Source organism: Primulina eburnea, chromosome 16 (genome assembly GCF_022965805.1).
Source record: "Primulina eburnea isolate SZY01 chromosome 16, ASM2296580v1, whole genome shotgun sequence".
NCBI lineage: Eukaryota > Viridiplantae > Streptophyta > Magnoliopsida > Lamiales > Gesneriaceae > Primulina > Primulina eburnea.
The window spans coordinates 20,059,069-20,074,886 of NC_133116.1; the positions used below are offsets into that span (position 1 = coordinate 20,059,069).

At 33.4% G+C, this 15,818-nt stretch overlaps 1 non-coding gene across 1 annotated transcript; it reads right to left on the reverse strand.

The window, feature by feature from the left end:
* Positions 1-1,220: 1,220 nt before the first annotated feature.
* On the reverse strand, positions 1,221-1,301 carry TRNAL-AAG (transfer RNA leucine (anticodon AAG)). The gene has a single exon. It is a non-coding gene; the product is annotated as a tRNA-Leu (tRNA).
* Positions 1,302-15,818: the final 14,517 nt, after the last annotated feature.

Sequence of the window (15,818 nt, forward strand, 5' to 3'; positions counted from 1 at the left end):
TGTTACCATTAAAGAGTTCCTAGTACTAGTATTAATTGCAGCATTAAATACTATACGGAGTCATTTAATGCATATTACCCAATTAAGTATAAAACAAGACTGATTGTTTTATAGCTTTTCTCCAGGAACTTGTTTCGGTAATAAAGCTGATTGTATCAGTTATCTGAAGACTTCTCTGATTGTGAACGTTGAACTCAGTCGATTATATATACTTGGATCAAATCCTTGTTCGACACGACACTTCGCATAATATCATTTTCAAGGAACAAAGCTACTCTCTTATCAAACGAATATCAGAATTCCTTGAGAGTTTAAAAAGTTCAACACAAAGAAAAGTAGCACACGCTTCATAGCTTGTATCTGATCTTCTAAAGATCATCCTGTGCTACTAATTCTTACACTCTTCACAATCTTTACATCACTCATACTTTTATCAAAAGAGTCTGTAATCTGAAAAGAGTCTTTTCAGAACTTTGTGTTTCGCATTTTTGTGAGTTGAGAAACTAAGAGTTTCAGTAGGCTGAGGTGTAAGTCCTTCTGAATTGGGTGTGTACAAGTGTTGTACTGTAATATCCAAAGTCTTTTAGTTATACCTTCTGGAAACAGAAGAAGGGGAGACGTAGAAGAGTTTATCTTCGAACTTCCATAAACAACTGCTGTCTACTGCTTTATTGTTTTTCAACTACTTCATCAGATTGTTTCCGAACGTTTTACTATAATCAGGTGAAAGTATTCGCACAAGATCAACTACTATCCTTAACAGGATTTTAGTACCTCATCAGAACGAAAAACGAGTAGAGTTTATTCACCCCCTCTCTAAACTCAACTTCGATCCTCAACAATATCCTATATACCAAACTGTACTTTAGTTGATAGTACAACCTTTGCACACTACTCAGTTGTTTGCGCCATCAATAGCGCAGTCCAGAAAGAATTTATTGAACTGGTAACTCAACACAATTTTATTTATTGCAGAAATTAATTAGAGTGATGATAAAGGGTATCATGATCACCTTGTTAATTACTATCTCGATTCTTTATACAAAAAATATTTATAATGAAAAATATTAACATATATGCGCGCGTCCATAAAAAAAAAGTACGAAAAAATATGAAACTTACTATTAGTGCACATATTAATGTGAGTACACCTGAAGCACCTGGATGCAGCCCATCACCGATGGCCCATGTTTCAGCCCAATAAGAAATAAAAACCCAAGTGTTGAGAGTGGGATTTGAACCCACGCCCTTTCGGACCAGAACCTTAATCTGGCGCCTTAGACCAACTCGGCCATCTCAACTTGATTGAGAGTTCTACAACATGTAGATATACATAGTTTTATATTTTATATTTTAATATATAATTATTAGATTTTTATCACTTAACTTAAGCTACACAAAATAAATAAATAAAAGGAAGATATATGAATTATTAATCTAAAGACTAAAGTAGTAAATAAACCAATTGCAATAAAAAAAAAAAACAATGGATTCAAAGATCAATGAGTGATTCAACTTGAAATTAAAAAATTAAGACAAACATCGGTATCAAACTCTACTATATTAACACGTGTAAAATTCAATTAATTATTGAATTTTTGACAATGACTTAGAAATTTCAATTTATTTATGAAACGATTCCTCTAGTTAATAAATCTAATTATATCTAATAGTCTAATTTTTCCTCATTGGATTTAATTAAATTCAACCGCGTTAAATCGTTGTAGAATTTCAGTTATTCAACATAAATTCGTACATTGAACTTGAATATTATTTTTAGTCAGTTTAATCATTTGTTGATTGATGTATTGAAGTAAATATTAATCTATCGTCTATCGTTTTAGATTAACCGATAAATATGCAATTTATTTGGCCAAATTAAAAGAACACATGATAAAGGACATCAATTAATGAATCAAAATAAATTATAAAATTGAATCAAACTCAAAACATCGAAAATAACTTGTCAAGACTCCTTTTTATTTACTAATTGATTGTTGCATTGTTATTTATTAAGTTATGTCACACTAATTTATTATTTCTCTTCAAATATATATATGTTTATTTTTGTTCCTTTTTTAGTTCATTATTTAGTACTATTTTACATTGTTTATGGATTTAGTTAAATAGTTTTATTCTTACACAATTATTTGTCATAAATATATATGTTTAAAAATGATGATTTTGCTTCAAAAAAAAATACGAGAATAATGCATTTTAAATAATATTAGTTTTTCAATAATTTATTTTGAGAAATAATGTAATTCTTTCTCATGTATAGTTTTTTTAGTTACTTATTATGATTTACTTTGATATTTGTTAGTTTATATATCTATACTTCTATAAGTATATAAATAGTTTATATTATTAAGTGTGAGACCCTTAGAATAACTATCTTAGAAGACACCAAAATATTTAATTTCATAATTACATTTCTTATCCTACTAAAAACTTTCTCAAGTCATTCCATATTTTACATAGAAAAATATAAACAAATTTTTTCTTTTAAATCGAACAAGTATTCTAAATTGAAAATAATTTTGTGTTAATTGTTTGATCAAATTAAAAATAATAATAGCACATGCAAATTTCTCCAAAATGGCGCAGCCTCCATCCTCTGCGCCAAATTTGGCGCAGAGGAGAAACCCAGCGCCATTTTGGCGCTGAGTTTTTTTTTTAATATTTTTAATTAATATAAATATGTATTAAATCTTTTTTATAATAATATTATATAATTGATGAGTAAAATTAAATCGTATTGATATAAAATATAATTCATAATAAAAATTAAAACACAAAAAAATTAATTATAATTATATTAGAAAATTTATAAAAATATTTCTAGTTTTTTATTTTATTTTGAACTCGCATAAATATAATAATTGATAAAATATCAGAAAAACCAACAGAAAAATTTTGAAATTAAAATTACAATACTCAATTGAAATACAAAATACAAAGATAATACATAATTGGAATACAAATTCGAAGATAATACATAATTGAAAATTACAAAGATAACAATGCGAATAAAAATATAAAAATGACAAACAAGATAGATGATCAATAATCTCCTAAATTAGCTCCTGATCCTCCAACATCACCAAAATATTTCACAAATGTGTCATTTTTGTGTTGTCCATGTTCTTCATTTCTTTTTTTCAAAACGTTGGCTCGTTCCTTTCGAACAATTTCGCGCATTTCAAGATCACCTATTGTGTTTAAATCCATGTACAAAACTTTATTCTCCTCTTGAAGGGTTGCTAATGCTATTTGTTGTTGTCTAGTTTCAATTTTTTTTTTGTTGATTTGCTAATTTGAGCTGCTCATTTTGCAATGCTAGGAGTTTCATCTCATAACTTTGTTGAAGTTCAGTGGATCCTTTTTGTAATACATTTATAAGATCGCGATGCCCTTCTTTCACTGTAGATATCAATTCCAACACATTGTCATCCCTTTTTTACTTTAGTTTAGATTTTTTAACACCAAGAGGTAACTGGGATGAAGTGCCGCCTCCATTTTCATCACTACTTAAATTAATTGAAAACGAAGGTAATCCAGGAGAACCTGATATTGGAGTATTTGGTGTCTGGCTATCTGACTGTGACGAGTCCAAACTTGTGACATGCATTCTTGCTGGTGCGCTCATTGGATTGATGTCACTCGAGAATTTCTCCATATCTTTCATAATATCCCACACATGATCATATTTGAATCCTTTACTAAAATCAGCATCTTGCATAAACAAATCTTTTGCTCGATTTAACTGTACAAAAATATCCAACTACTATCTTATAAGAAATTAAACTTGTAATTTAATAAATAGTTGAATAAGAAATACTTATAATATCCTCTTATGCGCCACTTGGGCGGAGAGTTTCAATTTGACAAATGCATCCCCTTAGTTTTCCAACTTCACGGAGTATATTTCTCATGCGATACTGCAATGATCTTTTGTTACGTACTTGTAGATTGTTTGATTTGCTGATGTTGTAAGCTTCTTCGATACGAGTCCAAAACTGATCTTTGGATTGATTGATACCTATTATAGGATTTTGGGATATATCAAGATATATATGACATAAGACTTTGTCTTCTTCGACATTATAAGAAGCAGTTCTAGAATTTGAAGTCATTGAATTGCTTGGAATAAATATTTGATTGGAATGAAAATTAAAGATGTGATGATCTCATGAATCGGATATATTTTACTTATAGTAGAAAGAAGATAAGATTGTAATCTAATACAACGGGCAAGATCAGATGTAATATCATCCACCGGTCATAATACTGATGAGGTTGTAGATAACACAATCTAATTCAACGGACAGATTGTACGCAATCTCATCCAACGGTCATATTTTTTGATAAATTATTATATAATGCGACGAAATATCCTAGATTCTCACATCATATTCTACGCTCTCACAAACTTGAAAATGAATTCTTATTTCCAATTTCACGCATCATCATCTAGTTCATCTTCACAGTCTGATAATAAAGATGAAACACCTATTAATTGGATGGATTATTTTGAGAATTTGGATAATACACGAAATGCAATATTGAATATTGTAGCACAAGATCAATAGTTGGTTGCTACCTACATTATCCACCAAAAGCAAGAAGTCACACACGGAGATTCCATATCAGGTCATATAGTAATTCATCGTGATCGTGAAATTGCCGACCGTAATCTGTAATGCATGCAACGCTTTTTTCGAGCCGTGGTGGAAGTTTTTGCTGAGCGATACGTGACCTTCGCGCACCCATTGAAGATATGAGAGAAGCACCAACTCCGGATGTAGAAATGATTGTCGATTAGGATATCAGATTTCAGGAATTTCTCACTCGATATAAAAGGATAAAAGACAAAGATGCTCACTTTGCACTACGAAATGCTTTAATTGATCATTTTTTGGAGAAATATAGTTGTTCAGATGTAAGAATTTGGATTCATATTAAGTTCTAAAAATAAATGATATGTATTATAATTATGTCAATTTTAATAATGAAGCATTTGTATTAATTCGTATTATAAATATTAGAGTTAATATATATAAGAATCAAATAAATAAATTTAACTATTAATAAAAATAAAATTATAGTTAAAATAATAATGTTAACATTAATTATAATTATATTGTTAAATTTATAAATAAATAGTAAACAAAAAGAATATTCTAGGAATATACTTTTTAGTGTAAGATTTGAAGTAAATGAGTTGGATATGAATGTTACATTTGATTCAGAAAATGCACTATTTTGGTGCAGAAATTGCAGCAAAATAAATTTATAGGTTGGAGATGGCCTAAAGTTGATGAAAATATTTTATATTTTTAACTTTGTCCCGGGCATTATTTTTCTCATGACCGTCCATGTTGATTTAATCAAAGATGCAGAACTAAATTTGAAATTTTTCTTTGTTTTAATTAACATGTCTCCTTCTTTAGGAAAAATCACAATTTTTATCCTATAATTGTACATTAACTATTTTTTTATAATGTTTTCGACCAATTCATAACTATAGTTTACTAATTTATATTTTTGTTCCATTCCAATATTTGTGTTGAAGTTGAACTAGAAAAAATGACGACGTGACTCTAGAAAATGTTGATATGATGTTCAACTTTGCTTATGTGTATATAGTGGCGGAACGAGAAATATGGCTCTGCCCGAGCTGAAATTTTATACTTTAAAATATTTTAATATTTTAAATTGATCTACCCGGGCTAATATCATATTATTCCAAAATTATATAAAATTTATATATACATTAACAAAAAATTGGACCACCCAGGCCAAGCACGTGTCTCCGCCCCTGTGTGTATATATCATGTCAACATTCAAGTAAAATGACTAAATTTGAATAAAAAACGCAAATGACTGACCCCGTGTATGAACCACAAAAAATGTGATTTTTTTCCTTCAAATTCTAGTCTTATTGTAGAACGGGTTTCTCAAGAGTTTGGGCTGGGAGGTATTGGGCCAAATGAAAGTAAAGCCCAATAAGCATGAGGAAGAAGATGGGCCTATCAACACTGGTGAGTTAAGAGCCCATAACCGGACATCAGAGAAGACGGTTAAAAGTGGTTGGTTGATAAAGCGGGGGAAAATCAACGGAATGCTTCTTCTTCTTGACTTCACAGAGAAAAACAGGCTTCCAGAAGAAAGGACCAAGCAAGGAGGAACCTGGTGATACAATCAGGATACAGAAGATCACGCTATACACAGAGGAGGTCAGAAGCAAGGAACACAAGGAGATTAAAGGGAATAAGGCTTTATCGGTTCTTGTATTTTGTTCCTGGTTTTGTTTCTGCCGAGTTTAAACTTTGTGTATTATATGTTCTTCTGGTAATTCAATAAAGGCTGGTGTGTTTCTCCGTGGATGTAGGTCTAATCAAGACCGAACCACGTAATCGTATTGTGTTGTTATTTGCTTGTGAGTAGGGTCTGTGATTTGGTTATCTTGATTACCGAGTCTTCAAGAACATTGAGTGAATTTGTGCTGCAAGTTTTCACGTCTCTCAAGGATATAAACGTTAACAAGTGGCGCCGTCTGTGGGAATCGAACCCACGACAATGGGAACGATGAGATGTGATATTGAAAAGTTTACAGGCAAGAATGACTTCTCACTATGGAGGATTAAAATGAGGGCCATACTTACTCAACAAGGTCTGTTAGAAGCGCTAAAGAGGAAGGATGAAATGTCGAGTTCAATCAAAGACAAGGAAGAAGTGATTGAAAAGGCTCACAGTGCTATAATTTTATGTCTTGGTGATAAACCCCTGCGGGAAGTAGCAAGGGAAGTAAATGCAGCTGCTGTATGGAGTAAACTAGAATCTTTATACATGACCAAGTCATTGGCAAACAGGTTGTACCTGAAACAAAGACTTTACTCCTTCAAGATCAAGGAAGAACAGAGCCTTGAGGACCAAATTGAAGAGTTCATCAAGATTCTTGATGATCTGGAAAATATAGAAATCAAATTGGAAGAAGAGGATAAGGCTCTCATACTCCTAAATGGATTACCAAGAACCTATGAACATTTCAAGGATGCAATCTTATACGGCAGAGAACAAACAATTACCCTTGAAGAAGTCTTGTCAGCAATAAGGTCTAAGCAACTACAAAGGAAAACCACATCGAGTACAGAACGCTCGGGTGAAGTCTTAATGACAAGGGGAAGGCCAGAAAGAAGAACACCAAAATTTAATAAACACAGGTCAAGGTCTAAAAGCCAAATGAAACTTAAATGCTTCATATGTCACAAGGAAGGCCACTTCAAAAGAAATTGTCCCGAGAAAAATAAATGGAAACAGCAGAAACCATCAGAACATGGCGAAGCATCGTTAGTGTCAGATGGTTATGAGTCAGCGGAAGCTCTTGTGATAACTCCTGAAGACTCAAGCAATGAGTGGATACTGGACTCAGGATGCTCTTTCCATATGTGCCCAAACAGATCCTGGTTTGAGGAGCTGACAGATGCTGATGGAGGTATGGTTCTATTAGGAAACAACAAAGCATGTAGGATCAAAGGAGAAGGCTCAATCAGAATCAGAATGCATGATGGAGTGGATAGGTTGTTACAGAATGTAAGATTTGTACCTGAGTTAAAAAGGAATTTGATATCATTAGGAACACTGGACTCAGGAGGCCACACATTCAAATCTGAAAAGGGAATTATGAAGGTAATGAAAGGCTCACTGGTTGTCATGAAAGCAATGATGAAGAACTCCCTGTATCTACTGATAGGCAATACAGTGATAGGTGGAGCCGCAGTTGCACAAAAATCAGAACACAAAACAAGGCTATGGCATGAAAGGCTAGGGCATCTAAGTGAAAGAGGACTACAAGAACTGTCCAAACTGAAGCTGTTAGGTGATGAAAAGATTCAAACCATAGAACTCTGTGAATATTGTGTTCTGGGAAAATCGAAACAAGTCAGCTTCTCTGAAGCCAAACACACTACCACTAGGCCATTAGAATACATACACTCTGATGTATGGGGCCCTTCAAGGACATCAACATATGGGGGTGGAAGATACTTCATGACCATCATAGACGATTTCTCAAAAAGAGTATGGACTTACGTTCTGAAAACAAAAGATCAAGTGGCTGGCAAGTTCAAAGATTGGCTATTAATGATTGAAAACAAAACTGACCAGAGAGTCAAACATATCAGGACTGACAATGGGCTAGAGTACCTATCTGAACAATTTGATAGGCTGTGCAAGGAAAGAGGTATTACCAGACATAGAACAGTGGCAGGCACTCCTCAACAAAATGGGATTGCAGAGAGGATGAATAGAACCTTACTAGAAAGGGTAAGGTGTATGATATTGAGTGCAAGGTTGCCTAAGACATTTTGGGGAGAAGCCCTGTCCACTGCCTGTTACTTAATTAACAGATGTCCAGCAAGCTCCATAGGGTTCAAGACACCTATGGAGGTGTGGAGTGGTAGTCCAGCCGAATATAAAAATTTAAAGGTATTTGGATGTCTTGCCTACGCACATGTGAAGCAAGATAAGCTAGATGCACGAGCTCTAAGATGCATATTCATTGGTTACCCTGAAGGAATTAAAGGATATAAAGTATGGAACTTAGAGTCAACAGGACCAAGATGTTTTAACACAAGGAATGTGGTGTTTGATGAGTCAAAAATGGGATACGATCTCAAAGATCAAAACTCAGCAAGTGAGACTTCAGTAATTAAGGAATCACAAGTTGAGGTGGAGCCTGAAAAGGAGACTCACATGAATGATCAAGAAACTCAAACAGAGGCAGAAGATGACACAGTTGGACATTCACAAGAAAGGGAAACAAATGAAGAAACACAAACATATTCCTTGGTTAGGGACAGACAAAGGAGACAAATCAAGCCTCCCAAAAGGTATGGTCAACTTGATCTGACATGGTATGCACTAACAATAGCTGAACAAGTGGAAACCATGGAACCCTCATCATACAATGAAGCAGTGAATAGTCACTGCAGTAATAGATGGATAAAAGCCATGGATGAGGAGATGGAGTCTTTGAATAAGAATGAGACCTGGGATCTAGTTGACAAACCTAAGGATCAAAAAGTGTTAGGATGTAAATGGATTTACAAACTCAAGGAATCAAATCCAGGAACTGTGAATACAAAATACAAGGCAAGGTTGGTTGCAAAGGGCTACTCACAACGTGAAGGAATAGATTTCAATGAAATCTATTCGCCAGTAGTGAAACACAGCTCAATAAGACTAATTCTTGCCTTGGTCACTCAACTGGATTTAGAGTTACATCAATTAGATGTAAAAACCGCTTTTTTGCATGGAGAACTTGAGGAAACAATCTTCATGGAACAACCAAAAGGGTATGTTAAAGATGAACATCAAGGAAAGGTCTGTCTCCTAAAGAAATCTCTCTACGGCTTAAAACAAAGCCCAAGGCAGTGGAATAAGAAATTTGATGATTACATGAGAGAGATTGGAATGCACATAAGTGAGTATGACAGCTGCGTCTACTTAAAAAGGAACAAGGAAAAGGTTATTTTGTATCTTCTCATATATGTAGATGACATTCTCATTGCTAGTGACAGTATGGAAGAAATCAGGAAGTTAAAGCAAAAGCTGAATGTCAAATTTGAAATGAAAGATCTGGGAGAAGCCAAGAAGATTCTGGGAATGGATATACAAAGACATAGGAGAGACAAGTCTTTGTTCCTAAGCCAGGGACACTACTTAAAGAAGGTGTTAACAAGATATAACATGCAAAAGGCTAAAACTGTTACATCCCCACTTGGGCAACAGTTTAGACTATCAATAGATCAAGCTCCACACGGCAAAGAGGAAATTGAGAGAATGAAAACCATCCCATATGCAAGTGGTGTGGGGAGCTTAATGTATGGAATGGTATGTAGTAGGCCTGATATAGCATTTGCTATAAGTGTAGTGTCCAGGTTCATGGCTAATCCTGGACCAGTCCATTGGGAAGGGCTAAAGTGGCTACTAAGATATGTGAAGGGAGCTGTAGATGTAGGACTAAAGTTCAAGCAAAGAAATGGAGAAGAAGGACCAGTGGTGGGATATGTGGACTCAGACTTTGCTGGAAATATTGATACTCGAAAATCCATAACTGGGTATGTCTTCACTATATTTGGAACGACCATTACATGGAGAGCTACACTTCAGTCAGTTGTTGCACTGTCAACTACTGAAGCAGAGTTTATAGCTGCCACCGAAGCCATCAAAGAAGCTTTATGGTTGAAGGGATTTATAAGTGAACTAGGTATACAGCAATCTAAAGTGGTTGTATATTGTGACAACCAAAGTGCAATACACTTATCAAAGCACCAGATTTACCATGAACGATCAAAACATATTGACGTGAAGATGCATTTTGTAAGGGACATCTTGAATAAAGGAGAAGTGTCTCTGGAGAAAATCGCAACAGAAGATAATCCGGCAGACATGTTAACCAAAACACTACCCTATACTAAGTTCAAACATTGCTTGAACTTAGTAAATATAGTGGAGTTCAAGTAAAGCCAACAAGTAAGAGAAGCAGCCAACCTTTAGAGAAAAGGTGGAGATTGTAGAACGGGTTTCTCAAGAGTTTGGGCTGGGAGGTATTGGGCCAAATGAAAGTAAAGCCCAATAAGCATGAGGAAGAAGATGGGCCTATCAACACTGGTGAGTTAAGAGCCCATAACCGGACATCAGAGAAGACGGTTAAAAGTGGTTGGTTGATAAAGCGGGGGAAAATCAACGGAATGCTTCTTCTTCTTGACTTCACAGAGAAAAACAGGCTTCCAGAAGAAAGGACCAAGCAAGGAGGAACCTGGTGATACAATCAGGATACAGAAGATCACGCTATACACAGAGGAGGTCAGAAGCAAGGAACACAAGGAGATTAAAGGGAATAAGGCTTTATCGGTTCTTGTATTTTGTTCCTGGTTTTGTTTCTGCCGAGTTTAAACTTTGTGTATTATATGTTCTTCTGGTAATTCAATAAAGGCTGGTGTGTTTCTCCGTGGATGTAGGTCTAATCAAGACCGAACCACGTAATCGTATTGTGTTGTTATTTGCTTGTGAGTAGGGTCTGTGATTTGGTTATCTTGATTACCGAGTCTTCAAGAACATTGAGTGAATTTGTGCTGCAAGTTTTCACGTCTCTCAAAGATATAAACGTTAACACTTATGTTTCACAAAAATGTTGAAATCACACAAAAAAACGATGATGTTATACAAGAAAATGCTTACAAGTCCACCATCATGTCGACATTGGAGGAAAAAGGACAAAAATTGAAAAAGTATAATTTAATAGACTAATACGGGGAATTAAGCCAATTATTATTAACCACAAAAAACATATAAGTTTCAAGAGCAAAACGGTAATTTCACAGATGGTGTATATCCAAAGGACAAAAATGAAATTGTCGGATGTTTGGGTTAGACGAGGGATTTTACTTTCGGGGTTCTCTTCTGATCCAGTCCATATCAGGCCCAATGATAGGCCTCATCTTGGTATGGGAAACATGTCTGCATCCAGGCCCAATATTAATTTTTTGTTTAATCATTATTGTACAAGAAATAGATGTTGCAAACGTTCCCTTAAGATTTTTTTTTGTTCAGAATTTTCTGAAAAGAATTAAATTTAATCGCAGGAAGATTTTCTTGGATTTTTATATGATATTTATCCGTGGTAACTTTACATTTAGGTAAAAAATTTGTATGAGACGATCTCATATAACTCGTATTTTGTTAGACAAATCTCTTATTTAGGTCATCCATGAAAAAATATTATTTTTTATGCTAAGAGTTAATTTTATTGTGAATATCGGTAAGATTGAACCGTCTCACAGATAAAGATTTGTGAGATCGTCTCATAGCAAAGAACAATCCCGTTTTAAAAAATTTTAAAATCAAATTATAAGACTTGGGCAAAAAAATTTTATTTCGGCACCTTTTATATGTAGTTGGTTTTCTCAACTAATTTGGTAAACCTACCTTAGACTAGTTATTTATATGCATTTATTATTTCTTATTACTTCCATGCATTGAATTTTTCTTTTTTCATATATATATATAAAGAATTAATTTATTTTATTGCGTACAAAATATGTTACTTTCATTCGTAATTGCATGACATTGGTACTGAAGTTTGATAGAAATTTCAGTTTATTGTGAGTCAACACAGGTCCTTGAGAAAAGTACGAAAGTTTGAAATAATATTTGTATTTTTTAAGGAAATACAGAAACAAGTAAAATTAATATAATGGCTTTTGTTTAAAACCAGAGAGAGAAATTAATAAGTTGGTTGGAATTGGAATTATTATTTTTGGTAATCATGAAACATATTTCTTACTGATTGTAATCTCTAAACTAGTTTTTGGTTGAATAAAAATACTTAATTACCATCATCCTAAATTTTCTAAGTGGTTATCACTAATCGAGTATAAAATTTATAGTTAAGGGGTTGTGCACGATTAATCCCCACGACCCAATACACGACTTGATGATATTATATTTTGATATAATTATTTGAATTTATTTATTGAGATTAGGTGAATTTAATTTTTTAAATTTATTTTGTAGTTCCTAACCCTATTTTTTTTTTTGGATGAATTCGGATAAGTTCAGTATACCAGCCCAACACCGAAAGTAAAGAAGAAAATGAAAATCGAATGATACTTTGATGTGAAGGAAGAGTCGTATGTTGACTTCAATTGAACAATAATAAATGGGCTTGATGCATGAACTTTATTAGATCAGAAAATATAGGACCGAATGCTTACCATTTTACCAAAAATTATAGCTGGTGGTAATGGTGCAATTCAAATTTTTTAAACCGCACAATAGCACAAGCACCACGCTACCAAGCAGGAAAATTATTGCACACTATCGTGCATCATGATAAGCACAAAAATGTGAGATGATGAAATTGGTGGAAAATTCAAAAAGTGGATGTCATGAGAAATGCCGCAAAAGATGGAGAAATAATGGTCCAAGTTTAGCGCAAGGGCCAAAGAAGAACCCACGTCGACATGTATTGGCACAAAACTGAAGAAATATCACGAGGAAAGTTGATGCCCAACCCACGCGGATGATACCTTGGAGTTTTATTTTTTTTTTCTCTTTAATATCAGATTTCATCAGATAAAAATTCCTTGTGTTAATTTCATGGCCCTTCGTGGCTAAGTTTTAATTGTTGGTTGTGGGAGACGATACCTTGGAGTTTTATTTTTCTTGTGAGGTTTGAGTAAGCTTTATTGTTCGATTTTGATTTGAATATCAAGTGTGTTTGCTTGTATTGATTATGCTTGTGTGCTTGATAATTAGCTTGAGCAACTGATAATTTCTAACGCAATCTAATACTCGATGAAATGTCTCTTTGGATCAGTTAAATCTAATAATGTATTTAGAAGATGAATTTGAATAAACACTTCAATTTATGTAACTTTTTCGAATATAAATCATTTCGTTCGAACTTATTCAGAAATCTTGTGTGTCGATAGCAATAAGTTAACTAAAGATTGTAGTGCAGAACTAAACTAAAAGATAGATTGAATAAGTTTAGATAAGGTATTGAAAACAGAATGAATATAATGATGAACACAAAAAAATTTATGAATATTTGGAGTCTTCAACTGATCCTACTTCACCCGTTCTAGTTCAAAGATATGATTTCATTAAAAGACTTTGATTGATTATAAATATTTGTAATAACCCACTTCAGTTGGACTTAATACAATGTCAAACTGAAACTCTTAGCTTATCTTCTTACTTAACAGTTTGATAATTGAATAACTCTAATAAGTAGTCTGAATGCTACGAATACAACAATGAAGTAAGAGCGAGATTGTGCGATTTGGAAAGTGAATAAACTTGAATGTAAATCGCAGATAACTGATAGTTATGTTGGTATTTCGTTTTTGTCTCGTAACCTTTCTTCAACTGAACTCATCAGCTATAAATAGTTTTCGATTCCAACGGTCATGTTGAATGCATTTGATAGTTAATATTCATTGAATTGTCTTCTAGTCCATGTAGACAACTTTATTCTAACAGAGGTACGATATATCAGACTGTTCTGTTTCTTCTCTTCTGCTTTGGTATGGACTATCAGTTTGTCTACTGAATATTTCAAAATGTAGCTGATGACGTGCTAGCTGATCAGTTCAGCTGGACTACATCAGTTCTAACTGATGTCTTCTCAGTTTGAACACTTCAGTTGAGTTAGGTCATTTAAGTTCGATACTTCTTTCAGTTACGACCTCTCAATTGCGTCAGTTCAGTTTGGTTCTTCAGTTCTTTTACGAATTTTTTGTCAAACTCTGGAATTCATAAATTCCAATGATTTACCCTTTTTCGTTGTTTGACAAAACTTAGATTTCTGAACTGTTATACTGATTTATCTGATATTCTTGATATAAATGATACTGAAACTGATTGTAGATAAAATAATGTATAGATTCATATAGAATAAAAAATAATTTTTCATTGAATTTGAAAGAGATAAGGACAGATTCGTATAGACATTTCAAAATGAAAATTTTTATACAGAAGCTCCTCGGACTAAGTAACTAATGTTGAACATTTGATCATTTCCTTGCTTTCTATTCAGCCGATCTTTTATCAGTTGGTTTGTCCGGTTCACTATGTTTCTTACTTGTCTCTACTGCTGCTGGCTTCTTTTGTTCTTCCCATTTTTTGTCAATATCGCCACTTTGGAAAGGAGAAGGAATGCTGAACTTCCTTGAGTTGAAACTTCAGCTAACTGATTCTGCACAATGTCAATCTTCTTAGACAGAGTGGTGTGCACAAAGTCAATCATATTGCTGAGTAGTTCATGGGAATTGATCAGGTTAGTAGTTGTATACGCTTCTCTTTTCATCTTTTCCACTGTAGAGAATAAAGCAGATACATCCTTAGTCAGTGTAACGCCCCTAAAAATTTAAAGGTCCACGCGAATCATATGCATGCAATTATTAAATTCTCTTGTATTTTAAGTATTTGTTTTAATTGCATGAATTAATTATATTGCATATATTTACATGTTTAAAATATATTTTTCTACATGATTGCATTAAAATGTATTTTTAAAGGTTATTCGAGTTGCGATCGAGGAACGGAGACCGATGGTTGAAAATTATAAAATGTTTTTATTGGTTAATTTTTTTTAATTATTTAAATTAAGGGTGATCCTTTTTCATATTTTTGAAAATAATGTGCTTTTAGGTGATTTTATATGCTGTGACATAAATTTTATTTGTGTTGGTTTTTCAACAAAAAATACGAACTATTTGGCAACCCAGCTATTAAATTCACAAACTTATTTTTACCAAAACTATTTCAATATTTTAATTAAATCCTAATCAAGCACTAATGGGCCTAAACTTATGCTTAATGGGCCTAAAGCCTTGATTAGAGAATTGATTAGTATATATAATATATTAAAACACCTCAAACCCTACACTCTTCACCCCAATTCCCACGCCCCAATTTCTGAAACTCTCCCCACCCCCCTTACACGATACACACAATTATTTTGGGAGGAATTCGAAGATTCAAGGCAGAATCAAGCCAAGGTCTTGCTCAGTTCTTCATCGTCAACGATTATTCGTTCGTTTAAAACGCAAAGGCACGTCATATTCTTTCCTTTAATCATCCATCATACCATAGTATTTTATTTAATTGAATTTTGCATGAAAAACAAGTGAATTTTTATTTATTTTTGTTTTTACATTATCATGGATTTTTAAAGCTTGGTAATTGTTTCAAAATCATGTTTGTATGATGGAAAAGGGGCTATCATGATTAGGAATTGTTAG